This window comes from Phoca vitulina, unplaced genomic scaffold (genome assembly GCF_004348235.1).
Source record: "Phoca vitulina isolate PV1807 unplaced genomic scaffold, GSC_HSeal_1.0 scaffold31, whole genome shotgun sequence".
Taxonomy (NCBI): domain Eukaryota; kingdom Metazoa; phylum Chordata; class Mammalia; order Carnivora; family Phocidae; genus Phoca; species Phoca vitulina.
The window spans coordinates 16,549,858-16,568,436 of NW_022589734.1; the positions used below are offsets into that span (position 1 = coordinate 16,549,858).

Below are 18,579 nucleotides of genomic sequence, written 5' to 3' on the forward strand. Positions count from 1 at the left end.
CCAGGACCCCGGGATCATGACCTGAGCCAAAGGCAGACGCTTAACAACTGAGCCACCCAGGCGCCCCTCCATGTTCTTATTCTAATAGTTATCACAGTGGTTACTTCCACCCCAGAAAAAACTATAAGGAGTTCTACATTTTTATTCAACTGCATTTGTCTAGCATGCACAGTTCTGGAATTTTCCTTTCTGGCCACTGTTATTACGAAGACCCTTGAATTAAACAGAAGGGTTGTCTGCCAGCTCATCCTTCCTGAGCCATTCAAAAGGTGCCTTAACAGAACTTCTCTGCGTAGTAACATTCTGATGTCATAAATGCCGAACATGACATAATCCTACGCAGGAGGGAAAAAGGAAAAAGTAGCTCTAAACAGACAGATCCATTTCTGTGCCAACACAACCTGATAATTAGACCAGTAGGAAAAGAGAGAGAGAGAGAGAGAAAATCCCCAGATGACAGCTTAATGGGACATCGGGTGAGACCCCTCTTTGGCGTGTGTGAAGGAGAGTCTTCACTGCGGTCAGCGTAGAGCTTCTAGAGCTGCCGGCCACCCTCTCTCAGGCGCAGCGATGATCCGACTCTGGCGTACCACCCCTCCCTCCTTGCCGCCCAACTCCGCTCTCCTGCTGTTTTAATTGGATTATTTTGGAATCTGCTATTTCTGTCTCGCTCCTTTCCCCAAACTGTCATATAAGTACTGCAGCTTGACTATTACTCAGCTGCCAAATTTCACTCCCGAGACGGCTGTATTTCAGCGGCAAGTGAAGTGATATTCCCTCCGTGCCATCTGAACACTAGCTTAAGGGGTTAAGCATCGGGGGGCGGGGGGGGATGCCTTTATGCAGGAAAGGAGTATTTGTTTTATTCTGTCTCATCATCATTACTGGAGGACCAGGTCATCAGCTCCACCTGAGCGTGAACGGGGGAACCTTCCAGAAAACACTTCACGCAGATACGCAAACGACGAGGACTTTTCCCAGGTTCTTTCCTACAGGGACCGCAAAACCTCAAAACATCCAGAACGTAAGATGATGATCATTTTTAGAAGGGATGAAGCCTTAGAGAGTAACCCATTCACTACAGATATAAAACGTGGAGGCGCAGGGTACATGGCCCTGCTGATCCCCAGGCCAAGGGCGTTTCCCCCTGAACTTGGGTTCAGCCACAGATGCACGCAGCGGATCACATCTCTGCTGTAGGACCAAAGACAGCCCCGGCTTCTAAAACATGTGATATCAGCGCTAAATTTCTTGTTCTGTTTGGTTAACGTTCATTCGTTTTAGACACTCGGGATCTAAAGTTGATCTCTAGGAGCAAGAAACCAGAATGTAAATAGAGGGAGAAGCAGAGTAGAAATAGTAGCAGTAAATAGCGCCGGGCCAGGAAATGTGCAAAGGTCTGTATGTCTATAATCCTCACGGTGACCTGCTGTCCTCACTTCAAAGAACAGAAAAAGGAAGGATAGAGAAGACAGAATGTTTCTGAAGAGAAAACAGGAGGGACCGAATGTAACTGCCAAGTCATAGAAGCTACCTTCCCAAATTTTACTAAAACATTTAGTGAAAACCTAAATTGGAGGGGGTCTTGAGTTAGGGAGGCAAGGGGACTAAATGATCTTCAAGTTGCCTTCTATGTCCAAACACTACAACATCACAAGCTATAACATCTAACATTCTACAATTTAGAAAACATATTTAAATGCTTCATTTAAATGATAAACTTGATAAACTCTATGAGAAAAAAACACTAATTTGAAAGGTACCACAGAATACTGACCCTTTGATATTTCTCCTTCTACTCATTGCTTAGACTTGGAACAGTGCAGTATGTCAACAACAAGAGCAGCATCCATGTAGTAGAGATGGCAGAATCTCTGCAGCATTCCACCTTAGGGTCTCAGAGACAAAATGGTAGGCTTTGGTGTCAATCTCCATCGTGTTTTTTCCATGTGTTTTCCTCCATCAGGTGACACAATAATCTACCTTATTTCCTAAGGTAAAGGAACTACGTGAATGTCTGCACACTGACACAGTCAATCACATGATTTATGAGGCTTTCAAAGAATAAAGCGCTTCTGGTAAATTTAGAAACTCGAATATACTCCAAAATCATTTTGAAAAGCTATGCCTACATCTAAAACACTATGTACTCTTGAGTCTTTGTCTCTACGGTTTTCATTTTGCCACGAAACACATCATTAAGTGTTTCAAAATAAATACCTTCCCCCAAACTGGCTATGAATTATGGAGGCTTTTTTTTTTTTTTCCAGGAACTGGAGTGGAAAACGGAAGAACATATTTATGCTGAAAGATAAGTTTGGAGGAGATCTCTATTTTAAATATCTAATGAATATCAATAGGGTTTTTAACCGTGGAAATGTGTGTTGCAAAGCCCAGAAAGCACAGTATATGCATGTGTTGGATGGTTGGGTGGGTTGGGTTGGGGAGTGGGATAAGCAACTAAACTGGGTGTGTCAAAGAAAGAAAAAGCATTTAGGTAAAGCATATGGTAGAGGTTTGAGCCCCAAAAGAAAGTTGACCAGGGAAAGACAAAATAGAGAAAAAGCCCCCCCGCCCCATGACAGTCAATCCAAAGCCAGAAATACAGTCTTTACCTAACCCATGCTGAAGGCCAAAAAAGACAAAAGAAATCTCTGAGTGGATTTTATTATTTAAGAGACCACTAAATACCTAGGAATGGAGGGAAGAAGGCCAGAAGAACCACAATCCCACAAACAAGCAGAGTGGAAAGGCACCAAATACTGGAGAGGCCAAGATGTGACGACCAAAGAGACTATTTTGATATGGAACTTCTATCCATCTCAAGTTAACCAAGTAAAATTAACTATGCTTGTGCACAGAAGGTAGAATTAATTATATACTTAATCTCCCCCTATAACATGAACGGCGGTGGATAACGAAGAAAAGGGATGTGGTTAATACAAATTGGAATAAGGTACACAGGTTCTGGTAAAGCAACCACACCCCCCCCATTCTTTGGGTGGTAGCTGAACAGAGAAAGTATCTCAATATACCATGCGTCACCCACTCTTCTATCTAGCATGTTCATAGAGTCACAATTGCTTAAAATATGGCTTGCCAATCGCGGGCGCTATTTAGATTACCTACGTTGAGATCAACAGCTCCCAGAATGTTCCTGGCCCTGACCATGCTCATCCAAGCAGAGTTCCACAGCTGTCTTCTCTCTTTACTTTCTACTCCATTCCCAATCTGGTCCCACTGTCAATAACCACAACCTCACTGCCAACTGCCGACTGTTCTCTGGTTCTTTCTGCCTTTCAGATCAAAGGGTCTTTCTCCATTGGCTTCTCTCATTTCAGATGCATTCTCTGCCTCCTTGTAGAACGGCCCAGTTCAGCTCCATGTTCACCTGAACTAGGTTATAATGCTATCGACTGCACCTCCCTTGGAAATGTGAACTCCATTAGGGCAGGCCTCCTGTCTGTCTTGTTCCATTCGCGATCTCTAGTGCTTAGAACCATACCAGTACATCGTAGCCCCCCAAAGAGGTATTTGCTGAATGAATAAATGGGTAATACATGACTGAATGGAGTTAGAATTTAAAGACACGGTCTCAGCCTCTTACAATTCGAAAGCTGTGCCTCCATTCTGTACCAGCAGAGTCCTAACCACCCCACAGGCCCTGTGGGACTCTACGAATTGAGTTTTCAACAGTGGTCTTGGCCTGGTCTTACAGACAGGTTTCCTCCATGACTGCAAAAATGGTTTGGTTATGGAGACAATCAAAAAGTGCTGGACCATGGGTGTGAGGCTAGAGCACAGTTAAATATGGTGGAATATTCCCGCACTCTTCTGCCTCCCTAGAGACATTCGTTCTGATAAGGCCCTGGATAATCCACACGTCTGCATTTCTGCACCCAGCCAGGGATTTGCAGCAAGAGAACTGTTTCTTCCTCTCTGTTTGAGTTCCTATTGATTCTGTAGTTTAGGAGGAGTCCAAGTGCTATCCAAATACCAAATGTTCCATATGGTAGTGCTATTACCATTCTCACTACCGTAACGTCCAGCTTTCCTATCTACCTACACTCGTGAGGTGCCTCGCTGGAGTCTGGCAGGACACTATGAACTCTTTTCCTGCCCTATATTTGCTGACACATTTATTGTCCTCTCTCCCTTTATGAACTTACTCATTTAATCAAAATAACAGATGTATGTGTACAAATACAAGTTGCATTTCCTTATTCACTCTTACAATCATTTACGGGAGAATAATTTATGAGCCATTAAAGAGAAGTTCTTAGGCTAAACTGTTTTAATTAGGAATTCAGATGTTCCTCCTCTTATTGAAAAATACAGAGCTGTTCAAGTTAGACTCTAAGTGTGGGCCAAAACAAATATGCGGATTTACACACAACGGTTGCAGAATAGCCAGTGAAAAGCGTTAACCAAAGCTCACCGAGTGGCCTTGTGTTTGTCTCCTTAATGCCAAATAACCCTTTGCCTCTTTTTCCTTCTATTTTTCAACTGTCTGATATAGCTAAAGGATTGAGGAGCCTCACAACCCCACAGGTTTCCCTTCTGTGTTTATGTGGGATGAAGCATATGTTTCCTAAGAGCTGGGCGGGGGGCGGAGGGGGGCGTCTCTCACTCTACCTTCTTGTTCATTTAATTAGGGAAAGGAAGCTTGTTTATCATGGGGGAAGAGATGAGGCTGGTAGCTCACGCACCGAGCCAGACGGAGACTCTCCACGTGCAGCTCAAAGAGGCCAGGAAGCCTGCCTGACCCAAGGTGCTCGCTGGGGTGCAGGAGCAAGGCAACCTGCTCTCACACAAGGGCTGCCTCAAGGGGCCCACGGGCCAGGTGACATCGACGGATGTCACGGCTCTGTGCTCAATGGGTCTCTCTGACTTGCAGGCTTCGGTCAGACAGTTTCTCCAGAACTGTGATGACTCCATTAATTCAAATTAAAGCCATTCAGAAATATATTAAAACAATTTTTTTTGGGGGGGGGATACCAGAAGAGGATGAAAAGAAAGAAGCAGAAGAAAAAAATAATAATTTTACAAGACTGGGATTACACTACGTTTAAGCATCATATTTTGCTTTCTTTTTACTTTTATCACAAGCGGTTTCTGCTACCATTAAATAGTGTTTTGAAATGGGATTTTTAGTAATTTTCAACATTTCACTCTATTTTGTTGCCACAACATCCTATGAGATACATACTATTATTCTATAAATTTTATAACCTTAGACAAGATGTAAAGTAACTTGCCCAATGTTCAAGAGAACGGCAAAACTGGAATTTGAGTCCAAGCAGTCTGGAGCCTGCAGTCTTGTCTACAGTGATCTGCAGCCTCTGAATCATATGGAGCTGCCGTAATTATATTGAATCATGCTCCCAGTGTTGGACAGGTACATACACAGATAGACACACACATACATATACTTCAATTTCAGTATAATTTCAGATCCATGTTTAATGTGGGCCATTTATTAAATACTTTTACTCTTATTAAGAAATGAAAAACTATGTTCTCCGTTGAAAAAGTATTGCTATCCAGTGATATTGCGGTTGTCTAAAAATACTTGGCCGAAAAAAGGGGGACAACTCGAAATTCTCTAGGACCCTTCCACGCCTTCTTGATTTAAGTGTTATTTCTCAAATGTCAAAAACTGGTAAGTTTTAAGCATGCTACTGTCTATTGGAGGAAAGTTCTTCAAAATAGTATGATTTATAAATTTACAAATAAATGCCTCCCTGCAAAAAAAAAAAAAGAGACACGAGATACCATTTCTCATAATCAATTTCTCCGCCCCCCGCCCAGCTCTTTGTTTTCAAAATTCTCAGCCCTGGCAAAATTACATGGAAACAGGTACTCTCGGGCGCCTGGGTGGCTCAGTCGGTTAAGCGACTGCCTTCGGCTCAGGTCATGATCCCAGGGTCCTGGGATCGAGTCCCACATCAGGCTCCCTGCTCCGTGGGGAGCCTGCTTCTCCCTCTCCCACTCCCCCTGCTTGTGTTCTCTCTCTCTCTGTCAAATAAATAAATAAATAAAATCTTTCAAAAAAAAAAAAAAAAAAAACCCACAAACAAAAAAAAAAAAAAAAAAACAGGTACTCTCATATACTGCCTCTGGAAATATAAACTGGTATGACTTTATAGAAAAATAATCTGGCAACACGTAGTGTCAAAAAGTCCTAACACTTGAAAACTTTTAAACTCTCCAATTTACTGGTAAGGGAGTATCCTAAGGAAATCACTAGTAATGGCAACTAATATAAAGCTATAAGAACATTCATGGTAGCATAAAAGCCAAAAAAAAAAAAAAAAATAGAAACACCCTAAATGTCCAATAGAGGGGATCAATTAAATATATTTTAGGATATACATTCAATGGTCTACTATATATAATCATTAAAAATCATGCTGTAAATATATATCCATTGGTATGAAAAGATGTTCATTATTACATATTTAAGAGGAACAAAAAAGTTAGGTAATAGTGTATATTGTATTATTCCCTACTATCATCAGATGGTAGTCTCTAGCTGAATTTAGGAACACCATGTCATCAGAATTCTCTCTTTCTTATCAATGCCTTATCATCCATCCTAATCAGTGATCTCAAAATAATTAGAAGCTATTTTCTTTCCCACAAAAAAAGCAAGGGTTCCATTTTTATAAGACACAGACAGAAGAAATAGCTGGAGAATATGCATCTCTAAATGTATGTTTATGTGGTGTGTTTGTGTGTGTGTGTGAGAATAGGTATGCATACATCCCCACCACTCTCTTGGGAACCTTACACTAAAGGACGGTTATTTTTAGTTAAAGATTTTGGAGATATTTACCTGTACCATGTGCTTTCATCACACTGGAGAAACATAAGCCGTCAGTTCCTTCCCAGTGGATCTTTCCACACAGATTTTGCTTGAGTGGAGGGGGCGGCAGTAGAGAAATTCAGTGTAAAATGCCTAGACCTGTAATTATAAAAACAATTTCCCACTGAGTTAGGCAGCTTTCAATGGCCTTCATTCACATTAGCTGAAGTCACAGAAAAGAGAAACATAGTTGCATAATCTCTCTCTCTCTCTCTCTCTCTCTCTCACACACACACACACACACACACACACACAGTTCTTATGGCAGAATGTCAAAAACTCAGCAAGCAGACCCACAGCAGGTCCTCATCTCTGGGGATGAGAGGGTTCTGGCCAGGGGTCACACCCCACCCCATCTTCTAACTTCAGGGATATCACCGTCAAGATGATGTCGTCCCTTCCCCTCCTTCCCTAATGATTCTAAAACTTCAGAGCAATAAAAAAAAAAAAAAGAATAGTTCTCCTCCAGAAAATGTCAGCAACATTACTGAATTTGATGGTATCTTAAGATTCCTTCCAGCCACAAAGTGAAGCAAATTCAGTACCTGGTTTTATCATAACAGCCTGTGTCCACTTTCACAACTCTATGTGCCTCTCTGTTGATGACTCAGGTCCAGCACGGTATTGGTGATAAAATTCAAAGTCATCACTAACATTTACTGAACACTTAATATGTTCTTGGCTTTATGCACATTACCCCCACTGTATTGCACCCTGTAAAGTAGCTGGCAATCATTACTATCTCTGTTATTGACAAGAAATCTGAGCGTTCGGACAGCTAGCAGATGTTAAAGCCAGGATTTAAGCCAATATTGTTCACAGAGGCCATGTTTATAATTTCAGTATTGTACCATCTCTCTCAAATTGATCTTGCTATCAACACGCCTGTATTTATTATAAAAACATTAAGTATAAAATTGACATCACCTTATTTTTTCCCAGAGTTGATATGTTACATAGGTCTTAGCATTACTAACTCTTTTTGGATGTGGCTGCCCTTCGATTTTAATTCCCAAGCTAAATTGAAATCAACATGTTGCTATTTCAATCAAGAGTAAATTCATAGTTATTTTAGTCAATTAAAAATGCCAACTAATCCCAAATCCAGATGCGAAACCACAAAGGAAAAACCTAAAATCCAAGTCCTCCCTAAATGGCTACATTTTATTGGAAAGAAGAAAGATTAACAAAATCAAGAACCTATGTGAATACCTAATTTAAGATATGGAAGTAAAGAAAGGAATTTCTATATATTATGTCTATGGTTTAAAAAATACTTAAACATTTTTACCTATTTACCTATTTACAAATTCTGTACACTACAGGTTTTCGAATCACTGCAACACAAAACAGATGTGAGCCTATCAAGAAACCAGCAGTATTTATGGGTCAATATTAATTTCCCTTTTAGACGTGTGTGTGTGTGTGTGTGTATTTCTTCGAACTATTTTGGCTATATCCCTCTGTGTTTTTATGCATGCCACTCCCTTTGATTAGCATGCCTTTTACTACTTGCCAACTAGAAAATGCCTATTCATTCTTCAAGGCCAACCTCAAACCTCAATTCCTTATGATATCCACTCCCCCCAATCTGATGTTTCCTGGAAATCCAAGCAGTGGATTCTGCCCTCTCCTGTTTTCCTAGCTCAGCAATGGGCACCTGACATCTTCCTCTACCTAACTATGCCCGATACCCAACCAACCAGTCATGGATTCTACCACCAGCACACGGCCCTTCTAACTCTCCCCTACACCATCACCCCTGCTCTAGGCCACCAAGTAGCAGGACTCACCGGGACTATTGCACTGGCCTCCCAAATGGTCTCCCTGCTCCCACTCCTGCCACCCTTCAGCCCATTCTCCTCCTGCCCATCCTCAGCTCCTGCTTACAGTAATGCAATGGCTTTCCATTGAGCTAGATTCTTAACATGGCCTCCAGGGCCCAGTACGGTCCAGTCCTTGTCCTCTTTTCCAGCCTGCACTCCAGCTTTTCCAGGCCTACTTTTAATTCCTAAGGAGCACTTTGCTCTCCTAGGCCTCAGGGCCTTTGCACATGATCTCTTCTCCCCAAATCACCCACCTTCTTCAGATGACCCTGTATTCTCTTCTCCTTCAGATCTCAGTTCAGTCCTCTCCCGCTCAGGGGAGACTTTCCTGACCTCCACGGCCAGGTCATTACCTCCTACCACATGCTTTGAGGGAAACACTTTCCTTTTTTATACCAGTCACCTTTATACTTTTTTTTTTTTTTGCTGGATTCGTTGATTAATGCTTGTTTCTCTAACTAATTAGTAAGCTCCAGGAAAGCAAAACTGTGTACATTCTTGTCCACCCTTTTATCCTCAGTATTCAACACATGCTTGGCACATTATAGACATTAATTTGCTGATGGCTTTTCAACACAGAGAATCTGCATTCCTCTGGACAGCATGCGAGGCTCCTTGAGATCCGACCCCAACCTGCCATGTCCTTGGTCCAGCTGCCTGGACGCTCAGCACTTCCGTCCCTGTGGCTTCCTGACCTCACCATCCCTGCCTTGCTCTTGCTCATCTCCACACCCTCGTCTTCGCTGTCCCCTCTGCATGTCATCGTTTCAAACTCATTCATCAAGTCTCAGAGATAGGACTCCTTTCTGCAAAGACCTCTCTGATACTTTCTAGGAAGCTGGTGCCCTCTTTCCCTGTTTTTCTACAACACCCTGTACTTTCCCTATTAAAGCAATTATCAGGGGCACCTGGGTGGCTCAGTCAGTGAAGCGTCTGCCTTCGGCTCGGGTCATGACCCAGGGTCCTGGGATCCAGCCCTGTGTTGGGCTCCCTGCTCAGCGGGCAGCCTGCTTCTCCCTCTGCCGCTCCCTCATGTGCTCTCTCTCTCTCTGTCAAATAAATAAATAAAATCTTTAAATAAAGAATTAAGCAATTATCATATTTTCTTGTACTTTTATCTTAAATGAGTCCACTTCTCCCAATACACTGGAAGTCCCGTAAAGGCAAGACACTGTACTATCTCCAGATTTTAGCATGGCAGCCTATAACACGTAGTCTACAAATCAATATTTGTGGATGAACAAAAGAACATATATATACATATATATATATATATATACGTACATACATATGCATATACGCATATGCATATATTCATATATATACAAACATACATATGCATATATATACTTATACACACATATCTACTATATATACATATAAATTTCACATGGGCAAAGCTTCAGAGTTGAGTATTTAAAATATGTTTTTTTTTTTTAAGCTTTTATTTATTTAAGATAGAGACTGAGAGCACAAGCAGGAGACCCAGGGAGAGAGGGAAGCAGGCTCCCCACTGAGCAGGGAGCCCAATGTGGGGCTCAATCCCAGGACCCTGGGATCATGACCCGAGCCGAAGGCAGATGCTTACCCGACTGAGTCACTCAGGCGCCCCTAAAATATGTTATTAACATAGCAGTATATTTTAATTATTATTAAACGTGAGATATAATGGTTATAAATTCATCTATAAAGTTGGCCTAAGAACATCTCCTTTAACTGACTAGTTGGGGAAATTAAATAATAGTAAGTAAAATGTTTAGCAGAGAGCTTAGCATTCTAGAAGCACTCCATAAATATTAATTGCATAATCATTATCACTATCAACATTGTCATTAGGGCAACCAAGTTGAATTTATAATCCATGTTTCAAATTTAACAGTTTCATTGGCCAACATATTTTCCTATTAAAACATTAATTAGCATTACTATCTCTATAAGGCCATAAAAATGGCTAAAGTTTGCATCTAGCAAACTAGGGATAAAAAAGAGTCTTACTCACTATAGCTAAAGGACACATTATTTCAGTCATCTGCCATATATGTGTAGAGGTACAAAAGGATCAACAGAAGAGAAGTATTTCTATATAAAAATTATCTATAAAATCTAAATGATTCAAACAACAAGTCTTATCTTTCCAATGCTATAAACATTTGGCTGAGATAATTAGAAGTGCTTACTACAAATTACTTCTTTTGCTAAAAAAAAAAAGATAGAGATACATATTCGTCCCTTTCATTTAATTACTGGACAGAGTAATGTGACTTGATAAATATGTATTACATATTTGCCTAATGAATATGCCATAAATGTTTGAATTAATAGCAAATACATTTCATGTGTCACCTATTAGATGCCATTCTGATTTAGAATTGCTGAAATTTAAGGACCTAGACTATGCAAAGGAGGGAAAAACAGGCAAGGCAATTTTGCCACAGTGTTTTGGAAAAAAAAATAATGTGAGAACGAACTGCTTACAAGTGTTACCAGTACACACTGGAGCAGAATGAACTGGTAATAATTTATCCTACAAAGCAAACTTTTAATTTGGCCCTTTATTGTTCTTTCTCTTGCATACTGGCCAAATGTACATAATGAATACTAAAGTACTGAAATGTTAACGTACTAGCATCATTGCATTTTGAGATTTCTGTTTTCAGTTCATCTTTAGCTCTGTGACTCAGGAAAGCAAGTCAGATTTTTAACTGGGGCTCACCTATTTTTTGAAACATACCAGAGTTACAGAGGGAAAATAATATAAAAATGCTAAATTCTTAACTTCTAATTGTTTTACCACTAGAATATTAAACTACTTTTAAACTGAGTTATAATTCTATTCATTGGCCGCAACCACTGGGCACTTTAACATAATGCAAACACGTTCTTTACAACATAATTAAGAGGAAAAAAAAAGTCTCAATTTACTTAGATAATTTTTATCTGAATTTACTATTAATTTCATTATCACGATGCTTGTGTTCATGTCATAAAATCCGGTGAAATCTCAGGAATTTATAAGGCAAAATTCCTCTTTATGCTGGTGCATCATCTGTTGGGGATGCCCTTCTCACTCATTCAAATGTTCTTCCTGCTTTAAGATCTGGCTCAGATATCACTTCCCCGGTGACACGCCCCCACACAGACCCTATTTGTCCTTTGTCCCTGTCGACTGTGAGCCCGTGAGTGTCACTGACCATCTCTCCGCATTTTCCCTAACAACCTACACAGTTGCTGGCGCATAAAATATTCTCAGTAGCTACTGGCTCGATGTGTCAGTGAATACACACGCTTTGATACTCTCCACACGGTGGTGAAAACACCACTAATTGTGATCTAAAGTTAAAGGTTAAAGTAAAAAAAAAAAAAAAAAAAATTCCACTTTTAGTGAAATGAAACTCTTAGCATTTTCACTTCCAGATGCACTGACATTACATAAATGATGTCGAAACTATTTTAGAAAAGAGCCATGCTGCACATTTTCCTGTCTGAGAATTAGTCTGAAAAATACCACGCTACACGGGGTCCTCTGGGTGTTCTCGTGACCAATGTTCAGTTGGGTATTGATTTCACACACTCATTTAATGGAACTCGAGAGCCGGGCTCCACCTCCGCAAACCAGCTTGTCACACCTTCTTCTGCTCAGCTGCTTAAGACGAAGCTGAGGATTCCCTGGAGACGGCTGCCCTCGCCTCCAGGACCCCCCGACCCTGTAGCGATGACGCATCTCAGCTGCGGAGAACTTCAGGACTCAACACTGGCGCTGGCGTGCATTTTCCACTTTGATTGTAATTCTTACTCCCACATGGACCAATTTCTCGCAGATCCGCTGTTAATTCTGCAAGAGTGAACCTTTGAGCCGGTGACACTTTGCCTGGCTGCATAACAGATTACATCATCACACACATGCCAAATCCTACCTCACTCAAAAGGCCATATTTTGTTCGGGAAAGAACAGTGGGCAGCAAAAGAGCAAGTTTCTCGTAATAACCTATCCACGCTGACTGTCCACATTTGGAACCATTCGTCACTGCTGGGGCAATAAATATGGATTTTCCAAGAGGTCACCAAGCCTTACTTGCTGGGTCCTCTTTCCTCCGTGCCCCAAGATTTTCTGGGTGTTCACAGGAAGGGGAGAACTGGGGGTTTCTGTGTCTTCTAGCTCATTCCACTTAGTGGTTACTGTCAGCCTCGCCCTATACCCCACGGCCACCCACAGGACCCCAGGGGTTTCACTGTCAGACCAGACCTTCCAACCACTCCTGTGTGATGTCAAGACTCTGGGGACTCTACTATGAAATGGATAGAATGTAGAAGTAACAAGAGAAAAGTCTGGCTTATGTTATACATTATCACCTTAAAAATATTTGTATTTTTAACAAACTATAGTTAACTATATAGCTTGGTAACTATAGTTAACACTGCTCTATAATATATACGAAAGTGGCTAAGAGAGTAAACTCTGATTTCTCTTCACAGGTAAAAAAATATATATTTTTTTTCTTTCTTTTAATTTTTTGTATCTACATGAGATGATGGATGTTAACTAAACTTATCGTGTTGATCATGTCACAATATACATAAGTCAAACTGTTACGCAGCACACCCTAAACTTAGACTAGTGCCGTATGTCAATTATATCTCATGAAAATGGGAAAAAATTTTCAATCCAAAAATATATACTTGTATTATGCACAATTTGAAACCTACACAAGAATGCATGCAATGTGTATATAATCTATGAAGTGTAACAACAGAATGCTCACTTTTAGTTTCTAGTGTTATTTTTAATTTTTTTCCCCTCTTAGAAACAATGAGGTTTCCATTAGAAACAATACACAGAAGCCAAGTTTCTCTGGGGTGCTGCCTAAGAATGGATTGGCTGGGTCACAAGGTACGTGAACATGCAATCTTATACAACACTACCGAGCTGTTTTCCAAAATGGCTATGCCAATCTGTGCTCCTACCAGCAGTGTACATCATCATTCTTTAAATCATATTAAAATCAAGAAGGAGATCTATTTAATCTAATGCTGTTTTTTTTTTTTTTTACTTTATAGGCCCAAGTTATGAATATCCATAAAGAAATAAACATCCTACACCTCTCTGTCACATTGGTGAGTTTATACTTTGGTCCTCACTAACCGTAATGAATGAGAGCTACTTCCTAGGTTTATTTCTCCACCTTCAAATGTGGCAATAACTGATAATTTAGATTGGACAAGGATAAATAATCTGAAGGTTCCTCATGGCTTTATTTGCCAATTGTTTAATTCTTAAGCAAGGTGGCTACCAAAGGTGTCAAAGAATGCTCTCTAGAATACATTAGGTTCCAGGGACCAAAACTGCCCACTTGGAACAGGAAGTCATGTAGGAACCTAAAAGACACAAAACTAGGGCAAATTGAGAGAATTCTTTATTTCCTTCAATATTAGAGAGAAACAGAACAGATAACCAAAAGAGATGAAGAAAAGCTTTATTAGCTTTTATTTTAGAATAGCAAAATTTTTGTAATTCAATTTTGACAGGTGTAGGGATAGAGGCAAAGGTTTCTTCCCTCTCCAAAAGACCAAGATCAGAGCTTGAGGCTACTGACCTTTGGTCCTGGCTCAGAGTGTGAATGCCATACGACCAGCTCTGTATCTTTCCCCATCCAGCAGCAACAGACCTGGCTGGGTCTCAGTGGAGAGTGAGCAAATAAAGGCCCTGAGGAGAAGCAATGAAGACATTGAACAGAACCTCTTATTGCTGGAACAGTAAGAAGGGGCACCATAACTCCATAGCAGACAGTGATGTGAATCCCGAGAGGAAGCAGTCTACCTTCCATAGCTTACATGAACGGAGGTGTGTGAAACATAGCTTTTGGCCGATATTGTTGTCAACAGCTTTCTTCCCCACAGCATCCGTTATGGGTAGTAACCACTATCTGAATTTTAAATTATCCTGACCATGTTTCTGCATTTTTTTCTCCATTCTGGTCTCTTTCTTACTGGTTAACCCCAACAAGCAATGAAATGTGTGAGAGGCAGGCAGCCCTGGGGGAGAAGAAGAATCAGAGGCCTTCAGATGGATGTCTCTGAAACACTAGATGTGATAAAAAGTAAAACACACAACCAATGCTATCAGGGCCTGTTAAGTCACCTATTAGAGTTCTGTGGGGTTTTGTTTGTTTGTTTGTGTTGCATCTACAGTGAAGTCTTCTGCTTATTATATTCTCTCACTGTTTTAATTAAGTAGGATCAAGGGGCCTTAAATTACTCACACTGGTGGTGCCTTCACTTTTTAGGCCAGTAAGCTGGAACCTAGCCAGGCAGTGTAAAAAAAGAGTGAGCCTTTCCTTCTTGGTCAAGAAAGCCCTCCGACTCCCATTTATTTTCTACCGAAAGCGTGGTAAACAAAGCAATCCTATTTTGATATTTAGTATCTGGTGTTGGATGCCCACAAATAGGATGGGGTAAAAAAAAAAAAATGTGTCTGTAATCTCAGGTGAAACTCCAGATTATGAGACAACTTTCAACATGGGCAAAAATATTAAAATTACATTTTACTTTTTTTTATTTCTTTTTTAAAGATTTTATTTTTAAGTAATCTCTACACACAAAGTGGGGCTCGAACTCACAACCCCCAGATCAAGAGTCGCATGCTCTACCCATTGAGCCAGCCAGGTGCCCTTAAAATCCTATTTTAAAGGATCCCTTTGTAACACCATTATGTAAAGACCCTATTAAAACACAACCATTTTCCACAACTACAAAAAGCTTTTATTTAAAATGACTCTGTATTCCGATGTTGCAAGTGTGTCTGGTTTTTATTCCGCGACTAGATTACCTTTTCAGGAGAATTACTGTACTTCGTGGTAAGTGCTTAATGAGGGACTAATTAGTCCTCCTCCCATCCCCTTAAACTACGGGGAATGAGGTCAGAGCCCACTTCCAGGCCCACAGCTGCAGGTGGAGGTTGCCACAGCGACATAGAGGCGCCCCTTTCCCAAGGCAGAGCCTGTATGAGGACACATCCCCAGCAAGGGCTATGCCCTTCACTGTCAGGCACAGAGTCCAAAAAAAAAAAGCAAAGCTCAACATTTATTATAAGGTCTTGAAAAGGAGCTGTTCCAACAAGGGGGGCCACCCACCCACACGTTCATCTCAGCTCCTCCTCCCCGCGCCTTGCGGCCACGCCCCGCTCCCTGATTGGCTGCCCGCGAGGCCGAGGCGCACACCTCCGGGACGCGGGGCGGGGTCGGCCGCGGGGCGGGGTCGGGCCGCGGGGCGGGGTCGGGCCGCGGGGCGGGGCCGGGCCGCGGGGCGGGGCCGGGCCGCGGAGGCTCGGGCCTCCCTCCGCCCGCCCCATCTGCATCCCAGCACCCACGGGGGAGCGCCACCGCTCTCTGGGACGCGAGCCCGCAGCGGCTCGGTGGCAGCCTGCCAGTGGCTTCAGCTCCTACCCCTTTCTACAAGAGGCATGGTGAGCAAATTAGAGGTTATAAACACCTCCGGTGGAAGGAGGAAAATTCCTTTGGGCTCTGTAAGGGAACTTCGTCAGCGGCGGGTGTCTCCAGGGTACAAGACGGATGTGCTCGCCCACACCCCTTAGCCCTGCTGGGCATGTAGGGACCGCACCTTCTGCTGGTCACCATTACGGCAGCGGGGCAGGAAAATGTTTCTTTGGGAGGACTGTCTCTCGCGGCCCCCTGATAAACAACATAAAGCTACTTTCAATGGAAGGGGAAGCCTATTCCTAAATGGAGTGCTGCCAAATCCAAATCCACTGTGAGAGAGGAGGCTGGAATATAAAATATTTGCGCTCCCAACATGGGTTCAAGTTTTATTAGGAAACCAGGAAAGCACACATCTCTGGCCAGCACAGCAAAGAGAAGCAACTGAGATGTCCGCAGGGCTTAGAAACAGAAGCAAGGAGGCTAGGATTCAGTAAAAGAAGTAGAGTCCATCAAGAATGATGCTTTGATGCATGTGACCGGGCTTGTCACACCTTGCAGGGGCTGGCTGCTAGTGTGGTATGGTTTTAAGACCACAGCCCTCCAACAACTCACTGATCCCTGAAACGCTATAATTAGAATCTTTCCTTTGGCTTAAAGATTCTCTCTTTAAATGTAGGAATAAACCTCGGAAGTGGAATATTAAAAAAAAAAAAAAAAGGAACACACACACACACATACACACACACTTACGGAAAGAGAAAAGATTTTGAATCAAAGCTGAGTATTAATCTTAGTTTTACCACTTTCCAGCTCTGTAACTTTGGGGAAGTTATTTATTAGCTTGACTCTCAAGTTCATCAGCTGTGAAATGAGACAAACACCTGTCTCAGAAAGTTGGTGCAAAGCTAAAGTTCAATTATGTATATAAAAGTATGTGGCCCAAACCACACGGGGAGCAGACATTCGGACACTGGTTTTCCTCTCCTTTTGTACAGAGCAGGTCAGAACAAGGGAATAAGTGAGAACAACAGAGGGACGCTGGCTCCTGGATGTGGAAATGATGCGAATGTCAGCAAAGATGAGGATGGGGGGCAGTGGGAGAGCAGGGGACCCGGGGCCAGCTAACAGAGTCTGTTTCCCAAATGTGCGATCAGCTCTGCTCCAGGGCACGTGGTGCCTGCAGGCTGACAGGTATGTGCAATGCTGACTGGCTGGCAAGAACATGAACTTAGAAACTGGCCTCCACCAAAGAGCCACACCTCACCCCTCCCAAGGCTCTCCCTTGCTTGGTGTCCAGCTGGGGTGATGAGGTGTTGGGGTGCATCTGAACAGCTGTACACAGCATCACCTGCAAGGGAGAGGAAGCAGGTGAAGCTCTGACCAGATGGCAGGCGGGCAAGCCAGCAGAAGGTACCAAGTGCAATTTCCAACTTGCTGAAGCCCAACGATGGCAACCAGATGCCACTGACCTGCAGGCCAGGTGAGCCGGGCTGGAGACCTTCCTCCTGAGTTACCAAGGACTGGCCCCACACCAAACGGTGTTGCCAAAGATGCTTTTCTTTTCCTGTGTGTCCACACCTTCATGCTTACGGATCATCCCTTCTCTCACACTGAAGAGCCAGCCATCGTTGGTTTCCAAAGCACGAACGAAGCAATTTCACAATCTCTCAGGTGAATGAACCACACAGGGCTAAAAATGGTAGGAGGGGAGGGGCTCTAGAGCAGGCTGATGCAGAAATATATTTTTATGAGGAGAAGACCTTTGAAATCCAGAAGGCCACTATGCAGAAGACAAACCCTCCAAAAATTCCCTTCTATAATTGCTACCCATAAAAAAAAGCTTAGCCTGAATAACAAAAAGAGAAGAGGTGTTTTTAGTAATAAACAGTAACCGCTAACACAAGTAACAGTGACATTATTTAGAAACATTAATAGGTCAAGACTCCTATAGCCCTTCTCCTCCCCCAAAAGGCCTACCTGGAGCCTCAGCGGTGTGCACAACACGCTTTGGAGGTCACAGATCTGACAGCATTTACTGCTGCCGGGTTACTGGGGTGACTTAAGCAGGTTTGCTTCTACAAAATTTCAGAATGCAAAAGGAGGAAACAATAATAGAACAGTACACAGAGGGGACATCTGGGTGGCTCAGTTGGTTAAGCGACTGCCTTCGGCTCAGGTCATGATCTCAGGGTCCTGGGATCAAGCCCCGCATCGGGCTCCCTGCTCGGCGGGAAGCCTGCTTCTCTCTTTCCCACTCCCTCTGCTTGTGTTCCCTCTCTCGCTGTCTCTCTCTCTGTCAAATAAATAAATAAAATCTTTAAAAAAAAAAGAACAGTACACAGAAAACTTGTAAGTGGTTTATTGTGGGTTTTTTTCTCCTTAGGCAATTGCAGTGAATGAAGGGCCATTAGTTTCTATTTAATAATCAAGATGAATAATCTTGGGATCATTC

General features: G+C 42.3%; 1 protein-coding gene across 15 annotated transcripts in view; it reads right to left on the bottom strand.

Moving 5' to 3' along the window:
- ATXN1 (ataxin 1) overlaps window positions 1–18,579 on the bottom strand; it is a 391,544-nt gene that overhangs the window by 232,580 nt on the left and 140,385 nt on the right. For 13 of the 15 annotated variants that reach the window (XR_004301879.1, XM_032425008.1, XM_032425004.1 and 10 more), the window contains one exon: window positions 6,839–6,967. The gene's annotated coding sequence lies outside the window, so the exon portion shown is untranslated. Of the gene's footprint in view, window positions 1–69; window positions 1,992–6,838; window positions 6,968–9,602; window positions 9,644–18,579 lie in introns of those variants that run through there. The other 2 variants (XM_032425015.1, XR_004301880.1) reach the window with 2 other exon arrangements.